The 19,901-nt window shown below is 35.5% G+C and overlaps 1 protein-coding gene across 1 annotated transcript in view; it reads left to right on the top strand.

The window, feature by feature from the left end:
• The first annotated feature begins 18,139 nt into the window (after positions 1-18,139).
• CDH18 (cadherin 18) overlaps positions 18,140-19,901 on the top strand; it is a 510,079-nt gene continuing 508,317 nt past the window's right edge. Inside the window, exon 1 of the mRNA XM_037799296.1 lies at positions 18,140-18,262. The gene's annotated coding sequence lies outside the window, so the exon portion shown is untranslated. The remainder of the gene's footprint in view (positions 18,263-19,901) is intronic.

Below are 19,901 nucleotides of genomic sequence, written 5' to 3'. Positions count from 1 at the left end.
CTTGTTCCCAATGGTTAGCTATTTCACTCTCTATTACTAATTGAATAATTCACCCTTTCCTTTTCTAACTTGAAATGGTGCTATGCTGTAGAGTAAACCTTTATATTTTCTGGTGTGTATGGAATAATTTCTCTACTTATGGTTAATGTATACTTTTAAAAGTCACTTTCAAATATATTTTGAAATATATATATAGGCCAAGTCACTATGACTTTTACAAATTTGTGTTGGTACATCCAGTGAGTCAATTTTGAAATCAAAATTCACATCTGCTAAATTAAAAAAAAATTATTCATTCAAATATAGGTGGCAGTTGTGTAAAGGTTTTAGAATATTTACTTAAGAATTGACATATTTAATCTCATCTAAAAATACAGGATGTGTTTCTTTTAGGTCTTTTTATAATTCTGTAACCTTTCCTTACAAATGTATCACATATTTTCCTGTTTAATCTTAGTTGCATAACATTTTTGTTGCAATTTTGAAGAAGAATTGTTGATACATTAATTTCAGTTTATTAGAGATTTATCATATTCCGTGAAACCATTCTTTGAGTCATTAGACTTTTTAAGCATTTATCAGATAGGTACTATGCTTTTGAAAAATGTCTAAATTGACACTTCTTTTCCAGTCATAATAATAGCTATGTTTCAGCCAATTATAATAATTTAGCTTTTAAATTATAGAATACTAATTGAGGAAACTCTCAAACAGAGAAGTAGGAAGAGGGAAGATTAAAAAGCAAACTCGTATCCTACTAATCTGAGCATTATCCTTTGTTTCCACTTTTAATATTAAAGGGTGTTTAAGTTGCTTTTATTATAGAAATTATAGAAATTCTCATGGAATTCAAAAAATCAAAATGTTTAAATAAAAAGAAAATTCTTCCTCAAAGCATCCCTCAGGACAGGAATTCTTATTTTTAATTCTTCTGGTAGACAATATTATTGTAAATACACCTCTTATATGCGTCTTTTTAATTTTTTTTTTTTTAGCTTTTAACTCCATACTGTTAAAGAAAAGGAATTTGACACATGTAAAGCATCTATTTCCTCTTGGATACTTCCACTTTCCACTTTTTGTTTTCTTGTTATGTCTTTTATGATTTACAAAAATTAACAACTTAAATCCCTTTTTTTCATTTCCAAGTCTAGTTGCTATCTTTTGATGTTTTGCCCTTCACAGAGACGAAATCTATATATTAATCCAACCTTCCAATTTGTCTCTCCAATTTTGTTAGTCATATTATTATTGTGTGTATTATGTTTTCTTATATTATATTGGTTTATCATAAAATTAGTTTTCAGTGCTCTGTGAGTTTATTGAAAGGAAAAATGAAACAGTTTGTTTCACATTTGACATCCTATTTCTTTGAAATTGCCACTCAAAGAACAGTTCTCCAAGCATCAAGGTTTAGTGCTCACTTGCCAAACTTGTTTAATCATAAGCATCAACTCATGGAAGCCTGTTAAATATACAGATTCCTAATTCATCCACACTGAGGGGTCTAACATAGTTAGTCTAAGGAGGTCCAAGATTAGCTTTATAATCAGACAACATTGACCAATTGTTTCTTTTTCTGGATCTACTCTGTAAAAAGTGTTTCTGGTATCATGATATCAGTGTCTTTTTTTTTTTTTTTCTTTCATTCCTTCTCGTTTGGTTAGTATCCTCCCTGAACACACACACACACACACACACACACACACACACACACACACACACGCATATAAAACTGGCAGGTAGTAAATGTGTACAGTTTTTCATGTTTAAATGTATTTATCTTGCCATTATCTTTGATTGATAAGTATGGCAAGCTATGGAATGCCAGATTCAAACATCTGTTCAGATTATGTGCTGCTGTTTTCTGGCATTTAATGCTTGTTGGTGAGAAATCAAATGTCAGTCAGGTTTTCGTTCCTTAGTAGATAATATCTTTTGTTTGTTTGTTTGTTTTTTTGATTTTCCATCTAAAGTCTTTAAACTATCTCTTTAATTCTGTTATTCTAAAATCTGACTGAGATTTTTACATGTGGTTCTTTCTCTTTTTTTCCATTATTTTTCTTTAGAATTTCATGGGCTATTTCAACTTAAAAATTTGTGTCTTCCCTTAACCATAGGAACATATTATTCTTTTTATTCACCCTTCAGATTTATTTTTTATTTTCTTCCTTTCTGGAATACCCTCAATAGATTTTTGAATTTGGTATACCCATCAACATTCTGATTTTATAAACATTAGTATAGGAATGGTTAATTAGGCAAACTGGTCTTAAGAAATTGACTTGCTCTTAGTTGATAATAAGTAGATTTTTGAGTATTCAGACTTAAAGGAGTATTTTGATATCTAGACCTCCCTTTAGTTTACATGTGCAGTAATTAAGCAGACCAATGAGGGACATGCTCAGTCATCAAAATAACAAAGGTTTTGTTCTGATATAACCATTAAAAATGATTACTCTCCTGCTTTGCAGGAATCAAAAGTTAGTGTAGGAAGCTCTTACAGGAGTCCTAGTGAGGTAAACAGGTGACTTGGACCAGTGAAGAGAGAGTAAAGCACTCTAGCCAGATTCAGAACATGCATGTACTTGCTAATGAGTTAGAAATAGGAGGTGATAAAAAGTGAGGAATCAAGGACAATCCCTAGCAAATTTAATTGAGAGCACAAATGAAGTGGTTGGCTTTAGCTAAGAGCACATCTATCATTGTAACAAAGAAAAGACTAAAAATATGAGTATGATATATTAGATGCAGGTGCTAGGTTTTCTTATAAGAAGAAAAATGGTCATTTTGTGATTATTTCTATTTTATAAATGAAATTGATTAAGGTGAGAGGGAGACAGAGGTGTAGGTTGGAGAATAAACAAGAAGTTGAGAAATGGACACCTTGGGGAAAAAATAGTTGGAAAATATAGCACAATTACTAGGAAAATAATGTGCCCTTTTGGGGTCTATGTTTCAAATATGAAGACACAACAATCAGCAGTGTAGTGTGAAGTTTCTCCAGCAACTTCAAACTGTAGTAGAAAATAGTGCATGGAATAGATGCATAATTGGCTGTAATTAGGGTTGGGGCTTCCTAGAAAAAATAAATGAAGGAATGGGGAGAAAATACCGTGTTATAAGGAACTCATCACCTTGGAGCATGGACTCCATAGTGAAGAAAATGGGTAACTGAATAGTTTAAAAGCTGATTGGAAGAAAGGAAAATAGAGGTCAAAGAAAGGAAGTTTGAAATTGAAATCTATATAGTGACCATGGGTAGGCAACTTGGGTGGGATGGAAGGAAAATTTATTAGAGATGAGAAAATCAAGGAATTGAGAGTATGGGTTGCTCGATAGATCATCTTCATGGATATTAATGTCAGATCTCTAAGTATACCAATAGGCATCACAAAAGAACAGAAATGGAAAGGCTTGTGTCAAAGTCTTTAGTTACTTAGCAGGAGATCCTTGGAGATATATAGAGAATCATGAAGAGCAGTAGCGGGAGAGATTTTCAAATCCTAAGTCCTTCAAAGGAGCTGAGATATTGAAGAAGGGTAATGAAGAAATGGTTTGGGAACAGAAAAACAAAACAAGACCAAATCCTTCATATTCTAACATTGAAGAATGCAGATTAAAGGAGAAGACCCTACAACCCTTGGCAGGAGTTTCATGAAAAAGATGGCTTCAAGGGACAGAGTAGTTTCAGTTAAAGTAAGAAAGAAAAGAGTTTAGAAAGGAGATTGAATGTGTTGTAAGATTTTCAGTGAGAATTCCAGAAAGCAAACCATGTGCAGAGGTCCACTAAAAGATGGCTATGGGTTACCGGCTCAGATTCAGGTTGGTACAATGTAGTGTGGGGCTGAATGTCTGGGTGCTAATGACCTAGAAACTTGGTCTTACGATAGGGACTATGATCACTAACCCATGAGACATGGTGAAATTAGCCTAGGCAATCTCTTAAAGCTGGGTTGGGCAATAACTCTGTACAGTGCACTGAGCAGTGGTAATGGAAGCCTAGAGAATAAATGACAGATGCCTTCAGGGCAGGTGCTAATCAATAAGAAGAAAGAATATGTAGACCTCCTGGAACTTGACCATCAATTTGGACCTGAAGTCTCAAGTTTATTCCTGCTCACTGAGTTTACCAGGAAATGGGGAAGCAGGGCTGGCTTCAACTTGCCCAACTCTCTGGAATAGCATATTTAGTGGAAATTCCCACTCTTCCTTGGCCCATTCCCGAATTTTCATTAACCAGTTATTTGCTTAAACCTTGAAATTTATCTGAGGCTCTTTTGGTTAGAAGGGATATTTTTCTGTTTTGTTATTTTTTAAATTTCTGAGCACCAAAACAGTGTTGATGATTTTAAAAATATATTAAATGGAATATTATTGTATAAATATCAGATGCAAATTTGTGTCTTCCTATCTACATTTTTATTAGTTTCTAAAATGTAGACTTTTATACAGTTACAATTATCAGGATATTAATTTATTTATTATCAATTAAGTTATTGGTCATACTATATGGAAGCTTCAATGCCATTCTCACTTAATTTTAGCCAGAAAACATTTGTTCCTAATGATGTTTGCATGTGTGTGTCTGTCTGTGTGTGTGTGTTTTTATGAGCATCTAGAGAACACTTGTTCACTGTATGTATCCATTATCCAACACTTCCTCAAAATATATAAATGCTTTAAGGCTAGAATTTCTAACTACTACCCATGACATCCCAAAACACACACAGAAACACACATGCACAGACATTGTCCAAGGCTGAGATTCATGTATGATTTAATTTTAATTAAAATTTGTAGATTTGTATGACTTTCGTGGTCTTTGCAGTGCCTTTTCAATTTATAAACATGGCAAAAACATTGCTCATAATCTCTAAAATGATTTTAATGTACATTTATCTTTCTTTACACATCCTGAGAATATTGCTTCTAAATTATTAAAAACAAAATCAGCTTAAATTTTGTGGGAGAAACACAAATGATGACCTAAAATATTCAAGTTGACATGATAATAAATTGTCATGTTTATTGTGGCCATTTAGCAGGAAACAGAGCACCTAACACACAGATTTTCTTCTTTTTGGTTGAGTTCTTTTTCTGACTTTTTCTCTGTTTCACATATTCACGGTTGTGCTCTACAGGTTCTGTGATTGGCAAACCAATCCCCTTTATCTCTAGCCTCTGATTTTTGTTCTCTGGAACTCTGAAATAGAGAAAATCTATATCTTTCCTGAACAGATTGTGGATGGCAACAGATTCCTTCTTTAGTTCTGCTTTTCACTTTTCAGAGAAGTGGGTAATCTCAGCAGCAAAAAAATGTCAACAAATGAGCCATGTTGCTATTGCTGCAAATCATACTGCTTTTTTTATTTTCTGTAATGAATGTATTGTCTTCTTTGTGCAGTCACTTATAACTTAATGACATTTAGGAAGATCCCATTTACACATACATACTTTGGTAAAACCATAATAGTAACTATGAAGTTATGTCTATGGTTATTACTGTTATTTACTGAGTGTATACTATGTTCTAGGTCCTGTTCTAGGTGAATTAAATAAATTATCTTCTTCAAGCTGTATAAGCACCCCAACTCTCTTTCTGGAAATGTGCTGTTCTGCCATCAGAAAATGAGGAAATGGAGAGCCAGTTCTTATCAAATGCAACACAGCAAATACATGGCAATGCCATGATTTGGACACAGGTTGGTCTCTCCAAACTTTAAGCATTAGTTTTCAGTTTCCTTTAAGCAAAAAGAACAACAAAAGGATTACAAAGAACTATATTTATTACACAATATATTCAATAAAGTTCTAGGGGGAAATTCAGAGATGGTCAGCTAATGAGATCAATACTATTTCAATACAAAAGTTACATAAGTTGGATCCCTGTTGTGTGAATTAAAATTCAAAACATGGTAGAACTGTGCTAGAAAGATTTAGGGGACTTTGGAAGGGAGAGATTCTGACCTGGAGAATGTGATGAGAAAATATCAATGTCAGTAACGATGGGCAGAGCATATGGTAAGGGACAATATGTGTGAAACTGCCAACTATAATATATGAAAATTGGCAGCTTGAGGAATCTTTAGTTAGGCAAAGAAGGACCAGCAAGCTCCTCTCCAGCCTATATATGCTTCAGTATGAATGCAGTATGCTGGTGAAATTGTAACACCATCTATACTTTAAAGTTGCTACTCTGAAGGCCTGAAGTTGAGCAGGACAATAAATTTAAAGCCTGAATTGTCTCTGCTCTCATGAGCCCATCATGTGATTCTTATGGCTACAGTGACCAAAAGAATAAGGCTTACACAACAAAGGAGCCTGAAGAAAAAATATTTCTGCACACCACACTCAACTGATTTGCAATAAAAAAGAAAAAGAGTAACAACATAAGGCATCCTGAAATTAGGTAAATGAAATCCCTTTTGATTTAGCCAATCCTCCCAGAGTCCCAAATTAGCACTGGCAATATGAAATTTATTTGGAAACACTTTCTAGACAATGCATCAGAGACCCTGTTCTTTTTTTAGCTTGTTCTGTTCTTTATGGGGTTGACAGCCTCTATAAATTTTTCTCTGAGTTAAAAATAATCAGGCTTTATGACATGATCCAAGTTTCAAGGTAGTAATATAACTACCCTTTAATATATAGCAGCTACTCTTAATATTGTGCACTCATGCACATTCACTGACACAGACAGGGTAAGAGAAGGTGATAGAGTTCACATTTCAATTTCTTGCCTTCAATAAAATCTTTAATTTCCTCTATGCATAATTATACATGCTTACTCCTTGGAAATCTTTCTATAAAGCAACTCTGAATAAGCAAGGAAATGGTAAAGTGTAGCTAATCACACATTCCAAATGAAGATCAAGCTTCTCATGCATTAAAATAAAGAGAAATTATGATATTTCATTTGAGAATTCTGCATGCTGTAGAGTATGCAAATTTCTACTATACTAAGAGTCAATTTGATCTATTTTTAGTGAGACAGTTTTCCACACTGACCAGACCTTATCATTGAGTTTCCACATTTTTACCTTGCCAGCCTTTGAGAATAATTCTGCTTACTAATCAGTAATATGAGGTTTTGAATTACTACAATATCTTTTTATCATATCACCTTCAGATTTAGTAGTGTTTTCTGATCATCCCTTCTTTCTCCTTTTAAGTACCATCGCTCCCCTCCCTACCCTCCCTATTTCTCCTGTCCCCTCCTTTCCTTCCCTCTCTCTCTCCCTCCCTCTCTCTCTCTCTCCCTCTCTCTCTCTCTTCCCCCTCACCCAAAATGCATCACTTATTCTAGCTCTATCATTTGATATTGTAGACACTTTTTCTTCCTCCTTAAGGGCTGCCTAGTTTATATTATTATTGTTGTCTGTAGATGACTCATAAAATTATTTCCTCCACTCCAATCTATTTCCCAAGCTGTAGTCTCATATTGCACCATGTCCTGGGTATGTCTTCATAATGTCTAGCTAACACCTTGACATCAAAACATTCCAATCTGAATCTATTACATTCCTAAACCAGACATTACTATTTTCTTCCCTCTTTCTATGGATGACAATGCCATTTTTGGGGGACCAATATTTCAGATCTGACAACGCTGATTCACTCTTAGCTCCACTATGACACAGTTCATTCTTCTCTAAATGTCTCCAATGCAAGCATTTTTTTCCTTTTTCTATTCTTAGACCCAGTAAAAGGCATTCAGTACATCTTTCTAGATTGCAACCATAAGATCACCACTGCTTTTTCATCCTGCAATTCAACATGCAGAGTGATAAAACACTGTGTATTTGACTAATGTTTTTTGATTCTGTATTAAAAGTCTTTGAAAGTATGGACAGTGTCCCCACCAGCTCAACCCCATTATTCCACCATGCCCCCATTTGACTTCTCTGCTTCTATAAATTGTAAAAGCTACTAAAATCTCCTCACTACCCCCTAATCCCCATTATTTGAATTGGTAGCATGGCAATGGCATAATTTAAGCCCTCATGGTGCTTGCCAACCATCCTACCTGACTAATCAGCAAAAATCCATTCAAGAGTGATGGGAGAATATGGTGAACTATATGAAGGTAGAAGAACTTGGGATGGTGCACAATGGATGCTTTGAGGATTATCAATAAAGCAAGATGGGCTGAACTTGATTGATTGGATTGGTAGCAGCAGTGAGTAAAGCTGACTTCACAGGCATGTCAATTCTGCTGTCTCACAAGGCTCCACACAGAAAATCCTCATACTCAGTTCAATGCTCTCCTGCTGACATCTTGAAATTATTAATAATTTTTTAACATGGGTCTCAACGTTTTCATTTTACACTATTCTCAGATTCATTTAACTGGTCCTGGTAGTGCGGAAAAGATATATAACAAGGCTAATGCCCAAGATTTTATTTGGCAATTGCGGAGAAGGTGTGTGTGTGTCTGTGCGTGTGTGTGCACGTGTGTGCACGTGTGCTTGCCTGGGGGAAGTAGCAGTAGGAGTGAATGATGGTTCCTTCATTAATTTGAGGACCTCTAAATAAGAAGCAGATTTAGAGTCTTGTTAAGCCTCTTTCTGTATCCTTGTGGACTTCACCCTATACCTTACCTTCTCTCTTTTTCTTGTAGCTTTAAAGCATTCATTTTTATAGTTATTGTCTAACGTTTTCTTTTTCTAAGGGGGAGAGTGGCTTAAGCATTAGGAATGTGTTGTGTCACAGTTTTTGTTTTGAGGCTAGACATCTACAGCCAAGGTGTCAATGGGGCCACGGCATTCTGGTGGTGCTTGCTGGCAATCCGTAACTCAGTCTCTGCCTCCATCATCCGGCCATCTGTCTCCTCCTCCTGCTGTGTCTAAACTCCCCCTGCTTATAAGGACTCCTGTCATATCGCCCTCAATGATTTTTGGTTTTGTTTTTTGTTCTGTTTCTTAAACTAGATCCAGTTTCTTCCATTTGAAAAGATAGTGGTAATTTAAGAATTTCACCATGAATCCCATGATGCCTTGCTGTTATGAGTCTCTTCCCACTTTCTAGCAAAATCATTCTACATTGTCCTCTTATTTTTAATTTTTTTATTTTTTTTCATTTACCAGCAGTCTATTTTTTTGACCATCAATTTTTTGATTGATGCTGCCAATGCTACAGATGAAATACAGGTTAAAAATGGCCTCCACATCACCAAATATTACATAACTTTTCACATATAATTCTACCAAAATTAATATGATTGATTTTTCCAAGCCTTATGGCAGTCTCTATTTTAGGTTTGTAACACAAAGCACTTTTTGTATTATTCTAAGATCTCCACCTCTTTCTCTGATAACCACTACAAGAGGTTCTCCCCCGTGGCTCATACTATATTTACTAATTTTGTTTAGGGCTTTTTCCCTTTTATGCTGCCCTTTACCAATACCATAAAATCAGGAGACTTTTCATTGTGATATATATGTATATGATGTGTATATATACATGATATATATTTATATTATTTGTGTATATGTATGAACAACAAAACAAGTCAGATTTAGAAATACACACACATATATCATACATGTACATATGTGTGTGTGTATGTATATACATGTATTCCAAAATTTTATTTCAGCCCCGACTTATTCTCTAAACATGAAGCTAATATCCAACTGGTCCAATAATTCACTCACATCTAACAGACCCCTTAAAGTCAATGTGATCTCAAATCAATTCGTTATCTGCTTTTTTCTAACTGATTTTCCTCTGGCAGTGAACTTTCTGACTATATAGAAACTTTGGCCTGACTCAGGAGAATCCCCATATTCTACCTTTCTTATCTTATCCATTTTATTGTAAAGTCATCCTTCTTTTATATATTTTATAAATATTCCTTGATCCCATCCTCCCATTTCAGCCCTATTATAAGTGACATATTTCATGAATTCATAAAAAGTATTTCAAATTACTTTGATAACCTCCAGACTGGTCCCCCTACCCCATGATATTTATTTTGACTCCCCTGTACTTGGCCACTTCGGTAGTAGTTTGGAGATTCAGTTATGAGATCAAATGTCACCATGTCACTATCCTACTTAAAACCATTCATTATTTCCCCATAACTTAGACTATAAAGTCTATGGCCATCTTGCCTCTACTCTCCATTCCAGCTTTACCTTTTACCTCTACCTTCCTTATTCTTTATATACAAAGTTTGATGAATGCCTTGCGACTTCTGCTCACACCTCTGCTTCTCCTCCTATTTTTTCATCATTTTTCATTATTGTATAATTCATCTCTCCTAGATATTTGCCCTAAATATTCAAGATGAATTAAGGAATCCTCATGTACTTTCACTATACTCAAGGCAAGCCTCTATTATAGTACCTGGCTTAGTGATGAAATGTTTATGTTTGCGTATCCTTCACACTATTAAAAGCTTCTTGAGGTCTAGATCGTACCTTATCCATCAATGCGTTTCACACACCTTGTACTTAGAGTGAACTGCAATTTATTGAAACAGATGTGGGGATAGAAAATTATAAAATATGACTTCCTTTGGTCCTCGAAGAGTTTAGAGTGTATTTGTGCATAAAGATATGGTAATACACACATTGCATTATGCTATGCTGATCTCCTCAATGCAGATATAAACAAATACTTTTGGGACCCTACATACAGAAGTGATTAATACCACCTGTGATTGTCCAGAAATTGTTCAGAAAAGAAGATTACAAAATTAAATGTTCTATTCATTTTATTCACCTTCTCAGAAATACCTACATGTTCTACAGTAAGTCTGCCATTGGAATCTTAAGAAGGAATCTAAATACTAAAAAAATTTCATACACACTCTGCACAATATACTCAAAAACAGTGCTTGTCCAGAATCTTCCATGAAATGATTTTAAAACTCAGTCTTTGAAGATTCTGATTCAGTAGTTCTCTAGATAAACAAAAGCATTTCCTATTTAAAAGATTTTTTGTGTTTGAAATGTTTTTTTATTCATCAATTTCTATTACAAGCCTCCTTGTTATTTAAACTCTATCTCAAATTTTGTCTTCCCCAAGAGCCCTTTACCAACTTCGTTGCCCTCACCCCATCTCCAAGGAGGTACTATTGAAAGTAATTTACCAATTTTTTAATATGTGAAGGACATTGTCCATACATAGAACTGGGAATTCATTATGCTGCACTGCAGAAAGTAAGTGGTAAGAAAGTAGTTGGTAAGCTTGAGGCCAGAAAAATCTGCCTTACTTTTCTTCATATCCATCATGGAACACAGAGCAGTGCTTTGCATATGTTGTTCTGTAGCTGTTTATGGAATAAGTCTATTAATTTCACATGTACATGTATATATTGATACATGCATATGTGTATATATGATTATATATAAAAGCTTTTAGACTAAGAATGAGAAAAGTATAAAAACTTCTGCTGAATTCCATTTTCTAGCATATCTTCCAATTGAACATTAAATCAATTAAGTCCATTACATTACTCAATTAGCAATAACATCCTAGGGGAGTGGATATGGACAGAAAATTATGAGAAGAAAACAAGAAAATGGTTAATAAAGATTCAGTAGTCTCATAAATAGAAGCAAACAATGAGATACTAATTTTCCATTATAGAATAAGCAAATTGAAAAAAAAAAACTATTATTATTTAGGTGTAACAATGGACCAATTAATCCTTGACTCTTCTCTAATAATGTTAGGGAGCAATAAGGCAAAACATCATGAGTTTTAAAAAATATGCATGTCTATTACTTTGTAGTTCCACTATCAGGAGTCTATCTAAGTGCAGGAGTCTGCAATACAAAGTTTTATAAAAAGAGATGTTCACCAAAGTATTATTTATAATATCAAAAGCTTAGAAACAACATAGGGATCAGTGATCGGACAAGGGTTAAATACATATATGTATACATAGATATGTGTGTATGTGTGTCTATATATATATAGTGGACTATAAGGTTGATAATTTACTGAAAATGTTGGATAAGAATTTTAATACCATAGGAAAATCTGATAAATTCTAAAGGGCAAGATATATCAAGATATAGGTATCATTTTTCAAAGTGTCTTATAAGATGTTCTTAGGGAAAACAATAGCAAGTTTGAGTGCTACTATACACTACTGTCTTCGCTGGGATGGTCACAAATGCACATTAGCAAACTGAATAAAGTTCTGAAAAGATTGATCATTCCATCAACTGGAAGTTTTGATTAATTGAATATTAATGAAATCACTTTGGTTTTTGTGAACCCAGCTTATCAGAAATGATTTTAAACACTTACTTCTTTTATGGTATTACAAATATTGTATCCTGGGTGCAATATAATATTTATTTGATGGTTAAGAATTTTACAGTGCCTCAAGGTAATCTAAATGTCAATTTTTATTATATAGCACCAAAAAAAGGTAAATATAGATATGGGAGGTTGAACTCAGCGATTGCTATCCCCAGGATATTCCATGGAAGCTATTTTTGCTCTTTTAATAAAAAGCTTCCAGGTAAGAGTTTGTTTATTTCTGATTTGCCTCTCTGCTACAAATGGAGAACAGAAAGCAAATATGATTTATTTAATAAACACTAACTGAGCACATACAATTGGGATTCAACTAACCTTTATCCAAGGCTTTTATGTGCCATGGACTGTTCTAGGCCCTTTATGGTGCATAAAATTTTTTAAGGCCTGCAACGTCTCTATCAGGTGAAGGTGGCTTCCCAGTTTACAAGTGAGGTAACATGTTCACAGAGTAAAAAACCTGGTTAAATAGCTCTATATTTAATATTTTTTGACATTAGGTCTCCTAGCCCCAATATATATTTATCCACATTTAGACATATCATGTACCAAATAAACATCCAACAGCTTGCATTCAATTTGGAGAAAGACGTGCAAACATATACTGATTTTTTTTTAAAAGCAAGCGTATATAAACATCATTAGATGCCTAACAGTTTTCTAAGCACTTATTTTAACATGTCTCATCTTCTAGTAACTCTAAGAGATAGGTGATATTGCTGTGGTCATTCTACTGAAACGAAAAGGAAACTTATCTAATGATGCAACGTACCTGTTTGGCTTCAGATTCCGTTCTCTTAACAATTATGTCATGGTGTCTCTAGCTAAAACACAATTTGTTAAAACAACATGTTAGAAGTCTTTTAAAAGTATTTGGCTCAAAAATGGAGAAACTAGAAATACCTGTTGGAGCAAGATGCTTTCTCTGAAGAGGTGATTTTCATTCTGCCATTTGAAGGATGGATATGGCAGGGAGGCTAACAGGAAAAGAACCAAGTGAGTGAATCCCAGGAGTGAAGGAGAGAGAGAAGTTAGAGATGGTATTATAAGCTTTGCAACCAAATAAATGCTAATGAAAATATAATGAAGAAGGATCACCAATACCTATGGTCTTTTTTAAATGCAATATTCCAAGTGAAGTCTCAATATTTTAGAACTGAGGAAGACGATACCACTACCATCATTGTGATGCTTTGATTTTTGTAAGGATGCCTAAATTTACATTTGCATTTTTGATGATCACATAGCATAATTCATTTATACTGAAGTTATTGTCAGTAAAAATCTCTAAGTCTTTTTCACAAGTTTTGATTCTAACATATGTTTCCACTTCCCTACCAATTATTTAATACACTCATCCTTTGGGACCTAGCTATGAAATTTGTTATGTGTTAGATTTGTCAATCAAGTTTTTCAAGATCCTTTTTAAAAAATTCAGTTCTTCATTAAATATATTGGTCCTTTGTCATGTATATATTTTTTATGGATCACTGTGGTATTCTTAGCATTAATAAAAACTATGATCAGGGTGGGTTTGAAGTCAGAGCTCTGCCTTCTCCTCCAGGTAAGCACATATACTTTTCTAAACACTTGAGTATGGTTACTTAACCAGTTACTATACCAAATAATGGTGCTAATACTTCTTCATGTGGGCCATAATGAAATTAAGAGAGTTATGTGAATGCCATATTGAAAAGTTATCAATATCAAATACATTTCCCCAATTTCCTGTTTAGCATGCCTATCACAGAAAGGAATGAGATTGTTCTGAAATGATTTACTTGTGATGCAGACTCAGATGATACCACTATTTCCTCTTCTTAGTGCTCTGTGTATTTCTTTCATAAATCACCTTACTATGTTGCCACATCCCACATTCGGTGCAGTAATCACTAATTTATAGAATCCACATTCACTCAATCAATTTTTGAAAGTTGAGAGAAGTTTGCATGCCTCTAGTCTCTAGAAATTTGCGGCCATTTATTCTCACTGAATCCTCAAAGTTTACTGACAGTACTGCAGATTACATATATTTTTTTTAATTAGGGCATGTACTTTATGTGATCTATATACAAAAATGTTAAATCATTTAAAACTACATTCCATGTTTTAGTATAGTTTCACTTACCTTGGAATTCATTCAATCATTTATAATGCAAAAATTAACTGTTTTACAGAAATAAAGTATATACACAGAAGTTGAGGAATTTTACTACAGCTATCAATACTATCTCATTTGATTCAAATAAACTCATTGGTTATTTGGTGTTTTAACTGAACAAAACTAAATATGAAAAGTGTATTCACTCATTTAATTATTATTATGAGTAAGACATTGTTTTTTAAAATAAACTTTACATGTAGCATCTTTGAAACATTTTTGCTAGCTCTCTATTCATTTTCCTGTATCAATATTTTCATAGTGCTCTGCAGTTATTAAGCTGAATTGTGATCACAGAATGATTAAAGGTTAACTTTATTAGGTCATCTATAATTAACACTATTAGAAATCACATTTTAATTAGTGTTCTCTATTTTCTTTTAACAAAAATATACAAACTTTAGTACTTGTTACCCTAGCACATAAAATTAAGAGCTACAAAGGAAATTTTGATTTGTTTCATATTTTCACCACCTGTCCCTTACATGAAAATCAGATCACTTATTTTAATATTATTTTAATTCTAATAATTTCAATTAGAACATTAACCAATGTGCCATTTTTCTGCAGTTGACTGCTCTCACTGCTAATTATAACAAGAGGTATCCCCACAATTCCTTTACATTTCTTCTTTATTAAGCTTTGAAAACATTGCATAGCCTCCCACAATTCCAGAGTAAAGCTGAGCATGAGATGACATCCAAAGAGACAATTTCTTGAGCCTGTCTCTCAGAACACGATTGAAGTTTAGCATTACAATTTTATCTTTCTTCGTTTCTGAAGTCCAGCCTTCATCAATTGTGTGTTGGAGGATTTTCTGTCACCAGCTAAAATGAGTCTTATAACTCTCCCAAGGTAATATAAGTGAGGACTCAGTATCAGAAATGCCCGTGCTTTCAGTTTTAGAGATTAGTGCTGAAATACATTCTGCTGCCTGAAACATTGTCCAGTGTTTTGAAGTAATCTTTGACAAAAGGAGAAAATGGGCACCTTGCCTACCACCTGGCTTTCCACAAACCACATGTTCTGCATTGGTTCACTTGCTTTCTTCTTTTTAACCTGAAAATACAAGAGATGCACTAAGTGGCTGACAGGTTCACTTTTCTATGGCTAGGAAAAGTTGGCACAATTTCAGAATGTCAAACTTCAGAAACTATTTAAATCCAGTGTGCGTTGCATCATTGGGTTTGTGCAGAATCCAGGGCCCTTAAGGTGAGTTTGGGCTTACAAATACAAATCCTCCCTTGGTGAATGAATTCCTTCCCTAGAAATGGATGGCACTGTTTGGTGAGGCTGACAATTCCCTCTGCGTGTCATCCCACTCAGGAGCAAGTGCCTGTTGACTTCGAATATGACTGTCCACTGGATGTGCTTATTATGGTCTTAACCAGGGAAAACCACCAAGGAAGTCTAGCAAAACACATTTTATTTTCAAGTGTGTCCCTTGGATGCTCGTTGCTGGTGTCTCAGCAAACGCTTCAGTAGCAAGCTGGCAAACAAATATTTTATTTCATTCAACTGAAGGCAGCAAAATAAACACAGTTAGGCTTCTCTGGAGGATGTCATAATGTGAAATTTTAAAATGAAACTCTATGGCCTCTTTCAGACCAAAAGTTCCTCTCTAACTCCTCTTTATTTTGCATGACTATTCTTTCCCTTTTACTCTCAGGGCTTCAACAACTTAGGAAGATTTGAGATGGAGTCTTTTCATTCTCTCCTTCAATAACCAAAAATGAACAAGCATTTGTGTCTGGAGACTAAGCAAGGCAAATCCTTTATTTAAATCAAAAGCTGCATGAGTGAGGACATGCAAAACATAATCTAACATTGACTCATTATTCTGATGCTGTTGTTTCTGTCCCACTCTTTCTGTGAGAGGTAAGATTTTTGGAGATTTCTAAATTCTAATTGACTTTTAACATCTTCTTTATTAGTAACTAAGCACTTAAATGTAAAAGTCACTCACAATTAGAAGTAATCCAATTTAAGTGCCTGCTTCATTGTTTCTGTGGGTTTGTTTAATCATACCAACACCCCACACCAAATTAAATCCCTCCACATTTCACATTACTCAAGCTAAATAAAGATAGTCAAATAGAACTCAAGAGGATTCCAAATGCTCTCTCTGTGACTCTTTAAAATTCTATCACTTACCTTATCTTCTTGGTCTCTTTGACCTTTCTCAGGTCAAGAGAAGAGAAAAGGGGAGGATGATTAGAAATTAATAAAACTTTATTAAAATTTTAGTGAGGATTAGGCATAATTACACTGTTATTTAATCCTCACAGAGAACCTCTGAAGTGAGGATTACCATTTAGAATTTTAAAAAAAGCTTCTGGGATTCAGAGAAGCAAAACAGCTTACTCAGGTTCAGGCATGGAGGAAAAGTCCAAGTTAGCATTTGAATCCTCGCCTTCTGGCCTTTTAGAGAGTCTGGCCCCTCTCAAACACCAGGTCTCTTATGCCTAAGTTTTTTTTGTTGTTGTTTTTTTTTTTTGTTTGTTTGTTTTTCCTCCTTTGAACCTCTCAACCTGGCCATACATAGTTTTTATGAACCAACCAGAGCAAATGATCCTGCTCTGTTCGTGGTTTCAATGGCTGATGATCTTGTATAGTTATGTATCTATCTGCTAAGAGACCCTTGGAACAATCTTTCAATTTAGAAAGACTCCTACTCTTGTTAACTACAAGGGCTTTAAATGGGGATGCTTGATGTTCTCAATCTGTGAGTATGGGTGACTTTCTGTTGGGAATAAGTCCTGAAGTTATTTCAGTTATTCTCATCAATTTTAAATACAGCAAGCAGGCCCCCTAAATTCCTGTTCTAAGAAGCTATGTGCATTTCAAACTATTCCGGAGTGATATGGAGGTGAGAAGTTTGTGTGTGTGTGTGTGTGCGCGCGCGCGTGCGTGTGCGAGTTTTCCTGGCACAAGTAGAGGGGTTGGAAAGGCACTGCAGTTCCTATTCATCTTTACAAATATAATGCTGACCTCCACAGGGAGATCTATCTAATAGAAACCCTCCATGCCTTGAGCACTTTGGGGTAAGGCATTAAAGGGCATCACTCTAGCCAAGTCTCCCGGCTACGTCCGGATTATGGATCGCTGATGAATGAGCCAGCGGTTGAATGTTTAGCAGGCTGTGACGACTTTGTACGGAAATATGAAAATTTATTACCAGCTTGCCACATCAGTGCCTGCCCTGCCTGCTTTTTCTCGTTCCCTCCCGTCGTATACTCCCGCTCCATGTGACAGTCAAACCCCTTCTCGCCCCCCAGTTTCCTCTCCCCCGCAGAGCATTGATGGTCTAAACTGTCACCGAGTCCTGGCCTTCATTTTTTTCAAGAGCTCCGATACTAAAGAGGATGCCGTTGGACCGGGATTTTATTTTTATTTATTTATTATTATTAATGAGATTGCTTCCCACATGACCTTGCTGAGGGGGCCAAAGGGTGTCCTTTCTCTGGGCTATAAAATTTGTGTAGTACCAAAGTAGGTATGATGGGGGGGGGGGGAAGGAGGTGGGGAGAAAGGAAGGAGGCCGAAGGGAAAAGGAGCGGACAGGAGAGCCAGGGAGAGGAGGAAGGAGGAGAGACAGAGAGGAGAGGATCAGGCAGACAGGCTCTGCCAGCCAATCAGAGGCGCGCTCCGGAGCTGCAGAAGACGGAGCCTCGCAGCCCCAGGCTAGCAGGAGCGCGGAGCTGGAGTCTGGGGCTCTCCGAGGACCCGGAGCAGCTGCGCCGTGAGCTCTGGGAAAGTCCCCTCTTTTGCTTCTCATACATTAAGTTCCTTTCCACCACTTAGGGCAAGTCAACCAAGGTAAGGCTTCTATAAATGACACTTTCCTATGTAGTGACATGAATCTTTTTCTACAGTGGAGCTGCTTACCTAGTGGCGAGTCAAAACAATATTTGGTGAAACCGTGCTCTCGGATATTGGTTTCACACAGAATCTGGTGCTAATGGGAAAGTTGTAGCAGATGCCTTAAGCCTGATTGCTAGTGTACGGTTTTATTTTCTTCTCCGGAAATGTTGCAGTCGAGCCTATGGAATGCGAGTGTGATAAGCCAGCTGGCTCTCTGTTTATGTTTCTCGGTGAATGTGTTGTTATCTGCCCTGCCCCTGAAGAAGTTGGAAGGATACTCTGCAAGGCGCATTTGAATAGTGATGGCATCAAAGTGAGCTCTCAGGCGTATCTATGTGCAAAAGTGAGGGAAAGCATTGTCAGGATAAAAACAGGGACATTGAAATTGGAATCTCGACAGTGCATTTTAATTATTGCCTTTCCAGTATCCTCTAAAATTACACGATATTGTGAGCACTGAAACTGCAGTAGAGCAAGGCTCATTTTTTATTTTCTTTCTCACTCCCTTTCTTTCTTTTTTTTTTTTTTTTCCATGAATCGCTTCCATAAATGCTTATTAAGGTTTAAGAGAAAACTTTTACTTCTTTTAAAGGGCACTATAAATAATGCATGAAATGAAATTAGATAGCCTTCTACGGCCAGTAACCCCCATCTTCAGAATCTGCTCTTTTATTTGTTAACTCTGATTCATTTCCCTTTATTAACTTCCTGATTGTGATTTGTTTAAGTGGGAAGAACTGTTATTTCATCTTAATTTCCATGTCTTAAAAACAAGGTAAAATTATGCTTTATGTATGCTTGCATGTGTGTGCTTGTGTGTGGGTGTGTGTTGTGGTACAGATGTGAAACTGGGGAAACCCCTCATATGTAACAGGTGAAAAAAAGAGAATTTTATTAACTAGAGTTATTAAAATATTTTCTTATTTCAGTGGCTGTTGTATTTAATGAACTTTCAGTTTAATAAAGAGTTAATCCTCTTTGCGCTTTCCCTGATGAAAAACAAGAGAAAATAAAATGAAAATCTTGGCTGAAATTATTATGGTCTTCAGATTGCTCAGGTGATGGCATCGCTGCTTTAAGCACAGAGACAGATCAGAGAAAGATTTTGTTATGCAGCCAAAATACTAACTATAGGCTCTGACTGTGTTTTCAAACCTTTATTTTCCACTCTGGGATCACCCACAGATTTTACAAAGCAGGGGGCTTTACTTCTGCAGTAATTGTTCTCCCCTGTTTTACTGTACTTGTCTTATCAAAAAAATATTGAATTCTAAATCAAGAGTTTGAGCTCCAGACTAGATCTTCTGTTTGCCTTGCTGGATGTGGGAGAAAGAGGGCAGGGTGATGTGATACTAGAGAGAATTATTCCCATAGCCTAACCCTGGTCCCAACTACTAATAATTACTCCAGTTTCCTTCAAGTCTCCTGTTAGTGCATTTATTCTGGATTTCCTAACAATAAATTCACCTCATGTGTGTCAAGCCATTTATTCACTTAATAAGGCCCATGTAGATAAGCATTTTATAAACCATAGTTATGATACTTTTTTTGCATAGGCAGCTAATTTCAGAGAAAGAAAGTAAAGCATAAAAAG

The sequence above is a fragment of the Choloepus didactylus genome, chromosome 11, assembly GCF_015220235.1.
Source record: "Choloepus didactylus isolate mChoDid1 chromosome 11, mChoDid1.pri, whole genome shotgun sequence".
NCBI lineage: Eukaryota > Metazoa > Chordata > Mammalia > Pilosa > Megalonychidae > Choloepus > Choloepus didactylus.
This window is presented reverse-complemented; position numbering and strand designations above follow the sequence as displayed.